The sequence below is a fragment of the Phaethon aethereus genome, assembly GCF_964289735.1.
Source record: "Phaethon aethereus genome assembly, chromosome: 1".
Lineage (NCBI taxonomy): Eukaryota > Metazoa > Chordata > Aves > Phaethontiformes > Phaethontidae > Phaethon > Phaethon aethereus.
Genome location: NC_138575.1, coordinates 111,653,756 through 111,672,387, shown reverse-complemented (window position 1 = coordinate 111,672,387; position 18,632 = coordinate 111,653,756).

Genomic DNA, 18,632 nt, shown 5'->3' with positions numbered 1-18,632 from the left:
AAATATTTACTATAAGAGTAAACCTTGAGGTATATTTTTAGTCTCTGTTATGATAACAAGGAACTCTGCAAATTTCCATACTTCTATAGCTAATGTTTTATGTATAAATGAGACACATTTGTGTGTAAAAGGCGGTTTTCATGGGTTTTTTTATATTAAAGCAGCCAGATGATAAAAAATAATTTTTTACTAGCAAAAGAGGCAAAGAAGAAATATTGAATTTTGATCTTGATAACAGATGAATAAGTGACAACTAATGTTTCATTCAGTAGACTGAATTGCCATTGTAAACCTAGTTATTTATCTTTGAAATATCTATTTATTCATGGCATATCCATTATTAAAAGGATAACTATTTATGAGTTTGGACTAATTTTAGAAAATAATTTAAAATGAAATAAAGTGAAAAGAATGAAATGGGGTTTTTGGTTCTGTATGGACTAGTAAGCTGCTGTTCAGCTTATTAGTGGTGTGGTGTTGGACTGTAGATTATTCTCCATTGTGTGCAGTGAAACTGGAAGAACTATTGTGCGATTTTATTCTGCATTATAGCCTGGCTATGTCTGGTGGGTTTATCTTGGCTGAGTGCTGCCAAAGCCGCTCTACCACTCCCCCTCCTCAGCTGGACAAGGGAGAGAAAAATATAATGAGAAGCTTATGGGTCGAGATAAGGACAGGGAGAGACCATTCAGCAGTTATCATCAAGGGCAAAGCAGACTCAACTTGGGGAAATGAGTTTAATTTATTGCCAATCAAAATCAGAGTAGGATAATGAGAACTAAAACCAAATCTTAAAAAGCACCTTCGCCCCACCCCTCCCTTCTTCCTGGAAGAGGAACAACATTGCTCCCTATTTCTCTACCACCTCCCACCCGGAGCAGCACCAGGGGGATGGGGAATGGGCGTTGTGATCAGTTCATCACAAGTTCTGCTGCTTCTTCCTTCTCAAGGTAAGGACTCACACTCTTCCCCTGCTCCAGTGTGGGGTCCCTCTCACGGGAGACAGTTCATGAACTTCTTCAATGTGAGCCCTTCCCACAGGCTGCAGTTCTTCATGAACTGTTCCAGCCTGGGTCCCTGCCACGGGGTGCCGTCCTTCAGGAACAGACGGCTCCAACCTGGGTCCCCCACGGGGTCACAAGTCCTGCCAGCAAACCTGCTCCAGCCTGGGCTCCTCTCTCCACGGGGCCACAGGTCCTGCCAGGAGTCTGCTCCAGTGCGGGCTTCCCACGGGGTCACAGTCTCCTTCAGGCACCCACTTGTTTTCTGGCGTGGTGCCTCCATGGGCTGCAGGTAGAGATCTGCTCCACTCCACCATGGTGCTCTGTGGGCTGCAGGGGGCACAGCCGGCCTTACCATGGTCTTCACCACAGGCTGCAGGGGAATCTCTGCTCCGGTGCCTGGAGCACCTCGTCCCCCTCCTCTTCACTGACTTTGGTGTCTGCAGGGTTGTTTTCACATAATCTCACCCCTCTCTCCAGTTGCAAATGCTGCCTGATGGGTTTTTTTCCCCTTCTTAAATAAGTTATCCCAGAGGTGCTACCACTCTCACTGATGAGCTTAACCTTGGTCAGCAGCAAGTCTGTTTTGGAGCCATCTGACATTGACTCTACTGGACACAGGGGAAGCTTCTAGCAGCTTCTCACAGAAGCCACTCCTGTAGCCCCCACTGCTACCAAAACCTTGCCACACAAACCCAGTACACTATGATTACAACTTAATGTATCTATTCTCAATCTGAATATTTATATTTTCAGATAATGGAAAGTCAGGATAAGTTCTAAATCCATCAGAGGACAAAACTCAATCTGAAAACTATCTGGGCAAATGTAAGGTTGTCTGGGGAAAAATGGTATCACAGAATCACAGAATCACAGAATCATTAAGGTTGGAAAGGACCTTCAAGATCATCAAGTCCAATCATTAACCCAACACCACCATGTCCCCTAAACCATGTCCTGAAGCGCCACATCCACACGTTTTTTGAACACTTCCAGAGATGGCAACTCCACCACCTCCCTGAGCAGCCTGGTCCAATGTCTGACTACTTTTTTAGTAAAGAAATTTTTCCTAGTATCTAATCTAAACCTCTTCTGGCACAACCTGAGGCCACTTCCTCTTGTCCTATCACTAGCTACTTGGGAGAAGAGACCAACACCCTCATCACCACAACCCCCTTTCAGGTAGTTGTAGAGAGCGATAAGGTCTCCCCTCAGCCTCCTCTTCTCCAGACTGAACAACCCCAGCTCCCTCAGCTGCTCCTCATAAGACTTGTGCTCCAGATCCCTCACCATCTTTGTTGCCATTCTTTGGACACGCTTGAGCACCTCAATGCCCTTCTTGTAGTGAGGGGCCTAAAGCATATGTAAAGCATATTTATATTTCCTCATTTTGGTGGAAATAAATGACAGGAATGACAGACTAATCACTAAGAAAAATAAGGACATTACAGTGGACACGCATCAGTTATTCCGTGCTCTCCCCAAATAGGCCAAATTCCTTCTGGGACATATAAATGAGTTTCATATAGGGAAAAAAACCCAACCCCCCCCCCCCAAAAAAAAAAAAAGAACCAACCAAAACTAAAAAACACTCCATTAGTAGTCTTAGTTGCCTGACATATCCATAAAATAAAGTTTCTGGAAAATGGTGTAATTTAATCTTTAGATATGAAAAGACTTAGGAATCATTAATAACAGTATAATAGTTGTACAAGGTAATGTATATTACAGTCTCTAAAGTAAAAATAAAAATTATTTTAAGTCTAGAAAAAAATCATTTTTACCTAAATGATTTTATAAACCTCTTGTATAGGAGGTTTATAAGAGCAACATTTTCTGTATTAAGCCAGAAGTAATTTATATAAAAAACTAATTAAAATATGTGTTCACATAACTCATATGTTTAAGTTTGAAATTGTTAGATTAACTACTGGAACCTCTATTTCTATTTGAGCAACTGTTATGACTCGGGATTTTTTGGTTTTGCTTATTGCAACTAAACAAAATACATATTTGTATATTTCTGCATGCCTTTTGTTTGAGTAGTTGTCTTTCCCAAGTAAGAGAAAATTCTGAAAACTTGTTTTATACGGTGTATGTGTTCCTACTATTCATGTAAGATTTCATATTAGTGGTGGGTGGTTTAAATGAATTTTAATGTTAATGATTTAATGCCTTTGTCTGTCATCAATCCCTATCTGTTGCTCTTCCTGAAGGTTTATTCTCTTTGATGATAGTAGTGTTTTGGTGCTTTAATCCTGAACTGATGTATTAGGTGTAATATAAACACAGAGCAAAACATATCTCCTGTCCCAAGGACTCACAGTCTTTATATAATTGTAAGAATTTCACACATTATCCACTCCTCTTTTTTATTGTTTTTCCTTCTGTCTTCCCTTTTTCACTTACATTTCCCAAATAATTAATGTATTCTTGGGGGTTGGTGTGGGAGCAGGGAAGATTATTATAGAGGAGTTTTTTACTCTGTTTGCACATAGTTTTCCTCTTGTCTGATTTATGGAAAGGGAGTAAAACAGCCATGAATACTATGACAACAGACCTTGACAGTGTTAAACACTGGCAGTAAGAGACAAATAGAAGAGCTTTATTATTTCAGAAATTAAATTCATAGGAGAACTGAGGTAACCCTCGGTACACTAGCTAAGCAGTTTTGACTTCTGGTGCAGTAAAGGTTTGGGTTTTCAAACCTGACTTATGCAAGATGTGTTTTTTATAATCTAATAGCTCTATTACCACCCACTGGTACTACTATAATAAGATCACATGCTCTGTGGTAAACTCTTCAAATGTCAGGGAACTCATAACAGCTTGGCAACGCTGAATTTCTTGTGAAATGTTTTTGCTGACTGCATTTTTCTTTGGAAGAAACAGAAGTTTGTCACCATCATTTATCTAATTGCTCTTAGTATCTGCACAAGTGGTCTCACCAGACGGGGTATGTTCTTCCAAGCTCTGTAGCTGTCAGAGCAAAAACTACAGAGGTGCTCTGGAAAGGTGTGTTTCTTTTTTTTTTTTAAATCAAATCTCATCAGATTTCCTGTACTTATTATGACAAGTTGGCAAAAGATGATTCAGTCTGTTTTGGTAAAGTGTAATGTTTGAAGTCAGGAGAGAGGATTTAGTATCACCATCTATTTAAGCAATGACTGTGTATGATGCCAAATATGCAAGTAGATAAACAAACCATTTATCAAGATATAAGGTTTCCAGTACAAAATCTACAGCAGGCTCAAGCAATATAGCTAAGTTGTTCCAGCTGATTTGAAAAATACATGAACCTCACTATTTTACCAGTCAATAAAATACTCCCCTAAAATAGTTGCAATTTTATCTCAGTGCAATAGTTTAATTATGTTTATTTATATTTATTTCCCTCAGACATAGAAAATAACCTAAGTTTCTAAAATTCACTGGAGAATTATCAATGTCTAAATTTAATTCCAGTTAGCTGATGGTAGTTTGAAATTTTCTATGGTGATCTTAAAAGTACGTTGTAAGCAATACATTGTCAGTTTCTTCATGATGCATTATACTTCCAAGGACACAAAAATTAAATTTTTTTATTTTTTTCAGAAATGTCCACTACACATTTCCTGTTATTTGTACCAAGTGAAATGTAATCTAAAAAATAACATAGAAGATAGAAAACAACATAACATGATATAATGTTCATTTGCCCTAGACTTCAGGAACATTTTTAAAATCTGATAGCCATGAAGAAGAGTGTTGGAAGTCTGTAGATAAAAAATTTTTATTGTATCATGTCCTAGTTTCTAAAGACAAAAATAATAGTCTACTTCTATAAAATAAAAATAAACTTTGGTAAAATGACTACATTAATCTGAATTCACTTTGTATAAGGAGCTAACAGAAGAGCACAGGAAGTTTTTAAATTGAAATGCAATGAAAACAAAATTAGTTTTCCAAACTACTGGAAGCATAGGATCATCTTGGAAATAACAATATATTAAAATATAGTAAGGGGCTTCTTCATAAACCTAGTGCTTAGAAATCACAGGAGAAAACAACCTCCATACAAAATATGCCACTCAGGAAAAAAGTCTTTCTTTAATGTTTTAGTTTTCAGCTGTATCATCTGTGCCAATGGTGTCATTCAACTTTGAAGTCAAATTTATTTTTCCTGCGAAATAAGAATTATTCTCTGGATGAATCACAGTAATTACTATTTATATACTAATTTAATTCCAACTCTTTTATGTATTTTAAAGAAGTTTTCTGCTGAGAATTTTTTAGGAGGATTAAGATACCATTCTGGACTAAATCATGACATACATCACAAAATCCCACCCAGGTACTCTGATTGGTGGGATACTACCTTTCTTAACAAGAGTAAGACCCTATTTGATAACGCTGGTGACTGCAAAGAACATGGAACCCGTTCTGATTGTAAAGATTTCCTGAGGGGAGCTTTCAAGGGATAAAATGAGCCTTAGAAAACTGAGTAAATGGATGAATCTTTGATGCTTGCCTATGGGATTTTGCTAATTTCTGAGGCAAATGAACATCCATTTCTGAAGTCAGCCCTGACTGAATAGGATGGGCTAGAAAGAACAGGTGGATCTTACAACAAATTTCAGTACTACTGAGGGGGCTGGGTCAAGAGGAAAAATAACTAGGATGATCATCAGAAAGGTAACACGTAGATATGACATAGGTACTGACTGAGCTGTCAGTTCTGTGGCAATTTATTTCAATACTTGATAAAACCACCTTCCTAGGCTCACCACCCCTTTTCTCCATTTCAGACAAGGTCAGTAAAGGCTTTGTTGGCTTTGTTTATTCCTCCCTGTTCTCATCTTCTGACCTGTAGACATGATCCAGCATGTGGAGATCTGCAGAAAAGAAACCATTAGAGTTTTTCATTTCTCGTTCATCTGTTATTAGCTTTGCAAATTCACTTCAATTCAGTCCAATCCCTAGAGCTCATGCTGTCACCATTTCCTTTTACTTTACACACATGCTTGTCTTCATTATGAAAGCTGAAGGAAATGAAAAATGTGAGTACAAAAATTAAGTAATTGTAATAATGCTTATCTGATCTTGAATATTCTAGTATTGAATTAATATATTTTTTCTTTTTTTTTCCTTCTAAAATATGTCTCTTACTTCTTATGATCTTACACTAGCCATTAATGATGGTGTAAAAATCCTTTTTCCTCTTCCTTTTCTGGAGTTTTTTTTCTTAATACCTCAAGTATAACATGGTGGTTAATATATTTCATATACAATATAAATTTTATAGTCTAGCTCACTGATAGCAAAAATAGGCCTTCTTTGAAGTATACCTATATTCTCTCTGGATTGAAATCACATTTTAAATTAAAAACTTTCAGCATATATTTTCTAATAATAAATCTCACACCAGTTGTTGAATATTTTTTCAAGATGATAGCTCAGATTATTTAAAAAAATCAGCATCTACTGCTTCCTTCCAAAATTAATTTGTTTTCCCACAAAGGGTAACATATACAAAATAAAACCTTTAATTCACTTGGTAATAACGCATATCAGTACAGAGATGCATACTTCTTGGTAGAAAGAAATTTTGTTTTCCAGACAAACAGAATAACTGTAAATGGATGATTACAAATATGTCAGCAATTTCCTCAATTATATTATAACTTTTAGCCTGCCAGACACTTTCCCTTTTCTCACTCTACTTTCTACATTCCCCATTATCTGGTTGGATTAACTTGCAGAGATACATCATAAGATATGTCTACATTAAAGAATTGCATTGAAGGATTAATCCCAGACTCCTTAATTACTCCCAGTTCAAGATCTTGAACACTATTCCCAGATCTGTCTCCCTGGTAATTGCAGAGAGTGCCTACTTGGCTAGCTTAGGCTATGCAGTGAAAAATCAAGTGAGCAGCAGACGTGCATTTATACGTGCATTACCAACAGTGTATTGAAAAGGTCTTCAAGAGATTTTGAATCAGTGTCTGGCATAAGTTGACAGACGGGATGGTATTCTAGCTGTTCTGCAAGGTCCTTCTTTCCTGCTGCTCTCTAGAGCTGCTAGGATATCCTGCCTTATATTAATAACTGGTGGTTGAGAAAGTAGAGAAAGACAGAGGGATATTTGCTACTTGTGCAGGAGGAATGCAAGATACGAACTGGTGTATGCCATAAAATGCAAGCCTGTTCTCCAAACCTGCCTGTTTTGTGACATCACTGGCAGGAGAACCTCTCTGGATCTGGCAGAAACATGGAGCTCTGCTGTTCCTGAAAGGGAGACTCTGTCTTAAGAGGTAGTTAACATGTCAGCAAAGATGACATCATGGCACTAGTTACCCTCAGCCTCCTCAGTTCATGTCAATAATCCGGAAGGACTGAAATATACTCTTAAATCTGTGAACCAAATTCTGGTAATATTATGTAGTCATATAATCAAAGATCTAGAATTAGCTTTTGGTACATTGTACTTACCCTTAATCCAAACCTAGTTGCCATTCAATTGCGCTTAGCTTGTCAATGGGGGATGTGGTGTTCACTGACATGTCCTGCTGCCTCCTTAACTGCTGCAAGCCCTCTTCTGTGCTGCTGCTTCACCTTTTTTCACACTCTTAAAGGAAATACAAGTTGCTGGGCAGAAGGTATCAGGCAGAAAGGTGAAGATTTCTGAGCTGACAAGAGGTTGTTTCAAACAAGAGTTTCATGGGTAAGGGCTATTAGCATTTTGTGTGTGTAAAAAGTGAAGATTTATGAGGAAGTCACACTGATAGATTTTTTTTTTTTCTGTGTGATTTGAAATTACTTAGTTGGCAAATAGAATTTTTAAAGTTTTCTTATAGGGGAAGAGTCTAGAAAGGGAAGGAAACCCTTCTATACCATCCTGTACTATACCATGCTACACTCTGCTATACTAATGTGACGTTACCGTATTACTAACAAACTATTACAGAGGTTGCTTTCTGGCCCAAAACTCACTGACACAGCATGGCCTCTATTTACAAGGGTAAATTCTGCTGCTCTGCAAAACAGGGTTGTGACATCTGAACTGTCCATCAGGAGTGAGCCTGGCAAATGCTGTATCACACACCTGCCTTGGCACGGTTTGAGACAAGCAGTCTCCGACCCAGGGCTGTGCTATCAGTGTAACAGCAGTCATGAAACAGTGCTGAAACCTGTCTTTCCCTACAGCCCTTTTTTTCACTTGTGTGGGTATAGCCAGAGAGATTACAGTTGCCTCCTATTCAGGTTCTGTTTCCCATTAGCAGTTTTACTTCCCTATAATTTTTTCCAGTTGTTCACTGTGCTAGCAGACACCCATAGACCATTTCTCAGTGGCTGCAACCCTGCTTCAGTGACACGCTGTACTTCGGCTGTTGAAACTTTAGTTTGATACCACCAGGTAAGAATTCTAAAACTGTTCTGATTACAGCACATGGAAGTGAGAGCAGGATAAAGTTTATGATCCATGTTTATACATACATCAGCTGGCAGTAATAAATGCATATCTTTGCTAGCATGCTCAGTTTTGAAAAGTTCCAGAAAATATCACAGAGTAGCTTTTTTCTCGATCTCTCTCTTTTTATGTGGAAAAAAAAAAAGTACACCAAGAGTCTGGATGCTACAAGTACATCAGACATTATAACACATTACAATAAAAATTTACTACTGGATTATTTATTTAACTGCCAAAAAAAACCTAAAGAAAAACAAAATGGAGGAATTTCCTTTTTTAATTATTTTGCGAAGAAATGTAGTTGAAAAGATAGTCCTCTAATTTATTTGCACCTTTCCATTTCACCAAGTCACTGCAGTGTATATGTTGTAAATATATATCAATTATATTCTTTAAACTGCACATCAAGCTTTTGCTCAAGCACATGAAAAAAGGAACGAACACTTCAAATTCTAAATTTTGTGGGTTTCAGTCAAGTTGAATCCTCACAGACTTGGGTGAAAATGTTAATTACAGGCTGCAAAATTTGGGTTGAAAACAGTGAGAAAAGGATGTCTCACAAATGTTAACAATGACCGAGGGTTATGAACGCTCCGTGTCTTTTGATATCCTTTCCAGTAAGAGGGATCCCTTGAGAGGGTGAAGAGTTCAGATCTTGGCCCACTAAACCTTAAGATTTTAAGCCACTGAGATTAGAGTTCTGTACCTCTGCTAGCTATGAAAATACCCCCTCAGATCAATATTATTTTAAAGTATTCATTCTGAAGCCCACCAAAGGGGGAATACGGTAGCAATAACAAAAAACATTATACTATAGGATCAGACTTATTCATGGTAAAACCCAGAGAACAGGTCCTGGGGAAAGAACACTCCAGAAAGGACTCTTGCAAGTTCCTCCCTAACCTCCTGGTGGATATGAGATGTGGTCAAAGGTAAGGCAACTTTGAAAGCAGTAACAAGCTGTTGTGTATTTTATCTTAAAATACTTCTTAAAGAACATTTCTTGCGCATTTTCTGGTTTGCAACAGAAATACATCCTTTTCTGAAGAGAAGACACATCACTTGTGACCAGCTTGGGTACCAGAGAAGCATTGGTCTGTGACATCTCTTGTCAACCCCAGTATAGTTTATAGAGGACAGACATTACAGGTCAGGTGATCTTTGTGGGAAAAGAAGACAAATATTATTGTCATTGGCATGTACATATAAAATATGTTATGTATGGTTATTTAATTACAAAAAAAGCAGAAGTATTATTTTAAGTTTTCCTTATTTGGGTTCTCAATACACTTCAACCATTTTGTGCTTCTTTTCATAAAGAGTCAACTGGTTTTCAGTCTATGTTTATTAATTTTCTCATGAATTAAAATCTATTTAACCTTCCCTCAAGGAAATTTCCAGACAAAACACAATGGAAGCACATGTGTTGCCCTGTGTGACATACATAAAACATAAAAAAAAAATTGAAAACTTAAAATGAATTAAATTGAAACATCCCACATTATGAAAGTCAGAACTTTTGCATCTTACCATGGCCTTGCATTCTTTTCTTCTGATGTGAAGACTAATGTTCTGTGATGTTTACTAATCACTTACTTTAAAGGCCCTTCAGTATTTTCTCATGTGAAAACAGAAAATAGAATACAGCATCTATAAAACATAAAACATCAAATTCTGTATCAAGACAGGTATTAAAAAATCTCAACAGTATGGTAGTTCTTTGAAATGCCATATTTACCTCTTTTTTAATGTCTTTAATAGTAAGATTAAATTCAGTCACGGATTTGAAGCCTAAGATTCTTATCCAAGAGGTTTGTGATCTGCTTTCTTGTTATTTAGTTCTCCTATTACCAGGTTCTGCCATTTTTCCTTTATGTTGTCCTTTTCTCCCATGAACCAACATCTGTTCTTCCTCATTCCCAATGGCCTTCTCTCAACAATGTCTCTTGCAAGTTGTTTTATTAACTAATTCCATTTCCCCAGTTCAGACATGTCCCAGCATACACTGCCCTCAAGGCATTATAAAATATGGGATTAGAAAAAAAGCAAGTAAATTCTCTCTTCTCATTTGCTTGCTTTATTTTAATATGGCAGAGATACTTTAAAGTAGTAGACGTTTACTTCTTATCATATACTAAAATGATTTAAAGATAGTTCAACTAAGAATCCATTAAATATAGATTCTAAAAAAGAATCAGCTGTCACATAGTGTTTCTGTTTATAAACTCTTTGAGCTTTCATTGAATAAAGCAGGATTCAAAACCAGGCAGCAGGTATTGACAAATAGTAATTGAACTAGAACAGGCTCAGATAAAGAGAATTCATTTAAATTCCACTCAGTACATACTGCATGATCAAAAATACAATTCAAAAGACAAGTTAAAGTATGACATGCCATAGAATAGAGAAAATGTTATGAAAAACTGGAAGCTTGAAAATCTTCACCCCCATTCAATAAAATAGACTTTGCAGATAAAATAACCTTATCTTCCATCAAATAAATAAGAAAAAGTTTAACTTTGAGTGCTTTTATTATATGCTAATGAATGTATACTTATGATACAATAACCTGAAAAATCTTTGCAATAGATATCTGAATCCTATCTTCTGGTTTTCAAGACCACCGAGCAAGGATTCATCTTTCTTACATTCATCTAATTTCACCATCTCTTTTAACTCTTTTTCAAGAGGGGACTCCACAGGCTTTAACAAAGACCTAATAGAACACAGAATAATTTATGCCAGTCTAGGGACAGTCTATGTAACCTGACTAGGTTACACATAAGATGCAGATGTACTGATTAATTTAATCTGCCAGTTCCATAAAGGAACTGAGTGGTGACTGTTGATCTCATTTAATCCTCCCTTTGATTTCTGGATGGGTAATTTTCCAACTAAATATGCCCTGCTGCACTACTTCAATTTTACAGAATTTTACATTTCACATACCTCATGCCCTAACATGTATATATCCAGGTTGATCAATCTATTATTGATCTTTTAATTTTCAATTTTGGCTTTCATCAGAAAAACAGTTTTCAAGAAAAACATCCTGAAGTCGTTGTTACATAGATTTTTCAATACATTATAAAAATTTCAATACATTATTAAAAATACATTATAAAAAATATCTTGCAGCTGCTAATATTTCATCAAATTCAGAAAAAAGACCAAAACAAAACCAAAAAAACCCTAGTAAAGTAAGTTAGTTTTTATAAGTTGTGTGATCTTCTCTAAATTAGAACTGCCATAGAGCAAGGCCTTATTAGTACATCAGGGTAATATTCGATTTATATTGATGCTGTATCACATTCCATAAGCTCCTATCCACAAATAAATGCGGCTATGTTTTTAATTCTTACAGCAATGTGCATGTTATAGTAACACCAAAAATCAGCTAGAGAAGACATTAGTTTTCGGTCATGGAGTTGCCTGGGAAACAAATCTGGAATTAAAATTTTGCCTTAATAATCCTGTGGATAGAGTATGGATTAGTGTATCCAAAATGGTTCTACCAGGCAAAGACAGAAACTAGAGTGTTGTATCCTGCCTGTTAAATCGTTGACCAGAACATCTGTTGCTCCAAATTTGATACTTTCTAAATTAAGAGAAGGAAAAAATAATTGATTTGTCCTCTATCAGTGGATTCCCAGGGAGATTGATTCTATGATTGTATAAAGCACTCCAGACACGTGCTTTAGTCTTATGTTTGTGTATGGATTTAGCTATATATAAAGCTTGTAGCCTTTTTGCTCTGTGTGTATGTATATACATACACACATATATATATGCATACATATATATACACATCTTAACAATATCTTTAGCAATATGTTCATTTTTTCATGTTCCTGTGTCTGAAGAAATTGAAAGTATTTCTTAATTCCTTGTTGCCACATCCAGAAGTGCAAGGGTCTTTTAGGCCACAAGTAAAAATTAATTTAGGCAAGCCATGATGATAATGCTATTCAAATTATTTTTCGTCTTTATCTTCTGTCTCAAAGAATACCTGGTAACCTGAATGTAACACAAGAATTTATTTTACATTTATGGAAGCACTCCATAGCTTCTTCCAAAACATTGACTTTAAAACAATCTTTGTGATTTTGTGTAAAGTGCTCAGTACTATACAGTACTGAAAAATTAGAAAATGTGATCTTGTCATAAACAGTGAAAATAAATGGCACAAATGAGATACAAGCTGCACCAGATGACCTGTAGACCTTTATAAAGAGCCATATCCTTTTATTCTTTCTCATTTTAATTTAATGGATGGGTGAGCCTATTTTCCATGAGTTTTCTAGGAGGTTTTTGTGGAGAGTGCAGTTGAGTAGATCAATATATTTTGCATAGAACATCAAATACAAATGGGGTTTAACAGTTCAAAGTAAGTTAGTATGACAGTAGGTTCAGGAAGGGGAGCAGAAGCCTTATGTAGTAGACTTTCTCATGGGATATTGAACAAAATTATCAAACCAGATGATCCAGGGAGGATTTTAAAAAAATAAATATATTGATAAATGAAAGTGTGAACATGAAGTATGTAAAATCCTTGGGGTTTGTATGTGGTTTGTACATATGAATGTTATGTTTCTAAAGCTAATAAATACCCATTTTAAAGCTGAAGCTATCTCTGTTACTGTAAATAAAATGTCCCAAAATTCTGAGACTATTTGTTGTATAGTACCCAAAACAAAATAAGGTGGTTCAGGACTCCCTAGAGAGGAGTTGTTTTCTGGTTTTTGATAGCTGGTCCTTGACCAAAAACTTACTTTTGATATTTTTTTTATTATTATTGTTTATAGTTTTTTCTAATTAAAATATTGTGATTTTGATTTATTAGGTAAGAGGAACATCCCATGTTTTCAACCGCACATCTAGAATACAATGATTAGCTTATAAGAGTGTCAAATACAAGCAATTTTTCACAGTGAGTTTACACCAAAACTTCCCATCCTTTTTTTCGTTACAAGTACAGTGATAATCTGACTGCTTTGGAGTATTTGACCTTCTTCAGAAGACTTCTTACTGTTATTTATGTACTATGTCATATGAAATCTTAAATCGATAAGCATAATATTTCAGTCTAGCCTATCCAGCTCCTTTTAGGCTTTCATTAGCAAATAAACCCCAGTGCTCACAGTAGATGTGGCCGCTAGTTGTTCCAGACCAGGTGATACATTTCTGAGCACAGTACAGCTCTCTGCCTACCTACACAGATGAAAACGACATAACAAGGGTATGGTCATGTGATGGAAAACTGCATAGCAGGCCACAGAACATACCTGTTTTACAGAATAAACAGTATAATGCTCTCATCACTTTGTTTCTCAGTGCTCATTACCAATTACACACACAGCAAAATAAAAGTCTGTTTCTCATTCAAGAAGTTCAAACCCAATCCAAACTAACGCAACAAGTTGTTTGAATACTTCTTTGCTATTACCTTATTTTTATTCAGGTCTGTATTTTCTCATTTTCAGCAGTATCCCAAACCAGAACTGACAGGTGAGTACAGGAAAAGTTTTGTATTGTCGCGTCGTATTTGATCAGAAGAAAGATACGACACATATAGTATGTTCTCATTCTGTATAAATCTTGCAATGGAGAAATAGCTGACGGTTCTGCATGTGGCAGAGTCTGGCCTTTTGCAAAACCTGTAGAAATAGACAGAAAGGGGCCTGAAAATCTCACTTAACTATAAAGAGCAATTTGTCTGTGAAGAGGGTCATTACGGATGGTCAGGTGGATAAATAGCTTGTAAAACGGGACAAAATCTGCAGAGTTCTTAACAATTGGGCTGTGCTCTTTATCACTTAAGGGCACATTAACTTTCTCTTTAAGCAAAACTTTTCCCTTTGGATAACTTCCGTTCTGCAAAGTGATAGCAATCATATTTGTATATATCTGGGGAGACATACTATAAATATCAACTATTTAATGAAGCCAATGTCCTTTCAACGAACAAAGTACATACAAAAGTGTTGAAATAGACTTTTTATATAATATTTATTTGTTTGTTTTTAAAAGTCCTTATGATCTATTTCCTCCTTTTCTGCTGTTACCCATCTTATTAAACCTAGCCTTACTGTTCTTCAGCAGTTTTATTATGTTATCTTCAGTACGATACAATGGCCTGGAAAGTAATCTCCATACTCATATGACATTTTAAATAATAAACCCGTTCTTTTGGAGACTACTTCAAGCTTCAAACTTCTGCTAATGCTGAAGGGTCTATACCTTAAATAATTTCTGTAATGAAGACTGATAATGAATGTTTAGAAGTCTGAATAGCCTACTGTTCTTATCAGAAAAAATAAGCTGGAATTTTAGATGAGATAAATGAGTGTAGTTCTACGAAAGCCAGTTAAAATACATGACTTGACAGTAGCTGTGGCTGAGGGTAAGATTCAAGCATAAGAGTATGAAACAAAGCTCTTGAGTCAACCAGGAGGGTGGCTGGAATATAAGAGTACTTCGAAGTACAAACAAACTTTAATACTATCAGACCTCGCCTACCTACCCTTCTTATTGTTATACTTGACCTGAAAAGAGAAACAAATATTTTACTCCTATAGCCTTTATCAAAGACATGAGTCTCATGGATAAAAAAAGAAAAAGAGTTAAAAATTAAATTTTTCCTAGCAGGGAGACACATTTGTTTGCATGTGTTGCATCTGAATGCATATACACATAGGTACCAGGGAATTTGAAATTGCTGTGATGGAAATATTTTGAAGATTGACAAAACTGGAAACTTTTAAACTCTAAAACCTTATTAAATTCAATTTTTAACAGCACTTCTCTTGCTAGTTGTCAATTCCACATGTTATTAAACATCATCACTATCTGTACAAAAGTGTTTGCCTTCAACACTTATATCTTAAATTAACTGTGAGGGCACACCACTATGATGCCATATGGTTAGCACTGATGGCTGGGGTCCTTGGTGGTGCTTAGTTGCCAAGGTCAATTTTTGGGGGCTCAAAAGCTCCTCAGTGAGAGCAGTCAAAACCTGTGTGGGCTCATCTTCTTTGATTTTCCTTGCTGATATTTGGTTTTTATACTATCAAAAGAGGGGATGTCATCTGTTTTCCACACTATTTATCTTTTATTCTTTTGTCTTGGCAGTCATTCTTTGCTTTCAGTGGAATGCCCTGCCTATTTGCAGTGCCTTGTGCTTATTTTCTTAATTATTTTGCAACTTTCAGTTACTTGGATGCCTATAGATATGGCATGGATGCCTTGGATATGGCACATACATATGTGCCACTACACCCATCTTTCTTTGCCCCTTTGATGGTCACATTGCTCACATACTTATATACACACCTTCATAAGCATTGCCATGCTGTGTCTGGCTATGCCATCACAGTGGTACAAATTACTTACATACTGTGGTTTGTTATGTTTCCTCAGTAAATTTATACTTGGGTTCAAAGCAAACTGTTCTGAGGAGTATATTTATAATTCATAGGTGTCATAGGCCTCTGTTTTGGATACATATATGCTGTAAAGAGGTACACTACATTCAAACACTATACTGAAGAACCTTTTTTAATGCTTTTAGACTTATTTGAAATTACTTTCTGTAATGTTGTCCAGTGATTATGGTAATGTGAAAGACATAAATATTCTAGAAGTGTGCTTCACTCTTTCTCCCTCTTGCTCTCACCAATAAAAAGTTTTCAAATGTTTCTACATGCTGATGAACCCCCATTTTCAGAATTCAGACCACATCCAGTTATAAGGTGCTTTATATTCAGCCAGTGTTATTAAAGCAGTGTATTTTAAATCAGTCATATCTTATCAAGGCAATTTATATTGCCCTCCTACAAGTGCAGAAATGATTTAAAGTAAGTGCCTTTATCTCATAAAATAGCTAAATGAGTTTGCTGCTTCAAAAGTGCTTAAATCATGTTACTTTCTCCGTTTATGAAACAATTTATGTTTTCAGACACACAAGCATAACGGCATCAAAATCTGTTAATTGTGGTATCTCTTTTTACACGCCCTTTATTTATATCCCTGTTTGGTTTAATCTCTTTTTATTGTCTTTCAAAACTATTTTTCACATTATAGTTGTATTTATTGTAGGGAGTCTTAGCTATATCACCATTATTGTTAATTACTTGCGAATTGCAGGGATTGCTATGCCTTTTAAGGGTTTCCTTTCTAACGACTGACCTTTCAGGCAGAAACATTAGTGCAAATAGTAGCATATTTTTAACTAGTGTTTGTAACAGCAGCTTTAACTTGTTACTTTAAAAATAGGTAGCTGTATACTTCTTTTCTTGAGTGGTAATTAAATTATTGTACCATTTGTGGGATACAGCCAAGGGCACACTTGTGTTTGTTCTTTTGCAAATATTAATTAAATATAGTACCTACCCCAGAATGCAGACAAGGGTGGAAGAAATAAAATCAATTTCTTTTCTTCAATCTGAAGATGGAAAACTAGAGCAGAAACCTACTAAGTTACTTCCCCAAGGTGATGTATTAAACCTATGACAGTACTGGCTCTCTGACTCCCACTTTGTTGATTTATCCAGACCACCCTTTGGTTTTCAATGCTCTACCTGTAATATATGACTTGTTGACTTTACCATGGAAGAACTTGTGGCCTCATCAGATACATGAAATGGGTTGTGTGGCTCTAGAATACGACCCCGAAGCACAGTTCTGTCTAACTCTCCTGCCCATTTTTCTGTATGTTGATGCTCAGCATGCCTATATAGAGGCAAGCAGTCTTGCCAAATCAAATGTTTTAAGCCATACATCTTAATCTACGACACATATGGAACATATTGAAATGTGTCAATGTCTGTGTCACATATTGAAATTTAGAAAAACATTAATTAATAAGATTTCACAAGCTTACTGTATATATACATATATACTATATATATGTAGGCAGCACTAACAACTTCATGAGCTCCATTATCTCAGTGGTAAGGAAAAAGTAAAAATGCTCTCTGCAAGGCACCTATATCAAGTGATCCTAGGGCTTATAACATATTACTTGATGATATTTATATACTGTAATCACAATTAAGTTAAAGAGGGTCATAAATTTTGTTGTGGTTTATGAAGTATAAGGTAAATTTTTCTACTTCTGAATAAAGTCATATTTGTCAGTACTCTTTCATGATTTGTAAATCATGGAATCATAGAATCTTTGGGTTGGAAGGGACCTTTTAAGGTCATCTAGTCCAACCCCACTGCCATAGGCAGGGACATCTTCCACTAGACCAGGTTGCTTGGAGACACATCCAACCTGACCTTTAAAATCTTTCCAGGGATGGGACATCTACAACTTTCCTGAGCAACCTGTTCCAGTGTTTCACCACCCTCACTGTAGAAAATTTTATTCCCTATATCTAGTCTAAATCTACCCTCTTTCCGTTTAAAACCATTACCCTTTGTCCTATTGCAACAGGCCCTGCTAAAAAGTCTGTCCTCATCTTTCTTATAAGCCCCCTTTAAGGACTGGCAGACTGCAATAAGGTCTCCATGGAGCTTTCTCTTCTCTAGGCTGAACAACCCCAACTCTCTCAGCCTGCCCTCAGAGAAGAGGTGTTCCATCCCTCTGATCATTTTTGTCGCCCTCCTCTGGACCCGCTCTAACATGTCCCTGTCTCTCCTGTGCTGAGGGCTCAAATAAATGTATGATAAACATCACTACAACAATTTCAGCTACTCTCAGTGTTATTTTAGAACTTTTTATACCTTCCTTCACAGGGAAAGGTTTATATATTCCTTTAAAATCACCAACATGACTAAGAATATATGTGTTTTGTGTGGATTTAAAATAATTACTTAGATTGGTGATGTTCAGTCAGAATTAGTAATTTGTGAATTTTCATACTGGTTTTGGGCATACACTGAAGTAAGGGTAAAAAGGAGAAGGTAGCTATTACTAACTCACAATGTATGATACTGCATTTTAAGCAAGTGAAATATGTCAGTACCTTTATATTAACACAGGAAATATAAGTTTGATAACAACCAGTAGAGGAAATTACCAGCAATGGATTAAGTCACCTCAACCAAGAATAAGTATGCTACATAGCACTCAATACTACCTGAGAGAGCAATTTAAGGAATGGTTAAAAGCACATTCTTGTTCTGACCAGTCTAAAAAAAGTAAACATTATTTACAGGTTTCTAATCTGCCT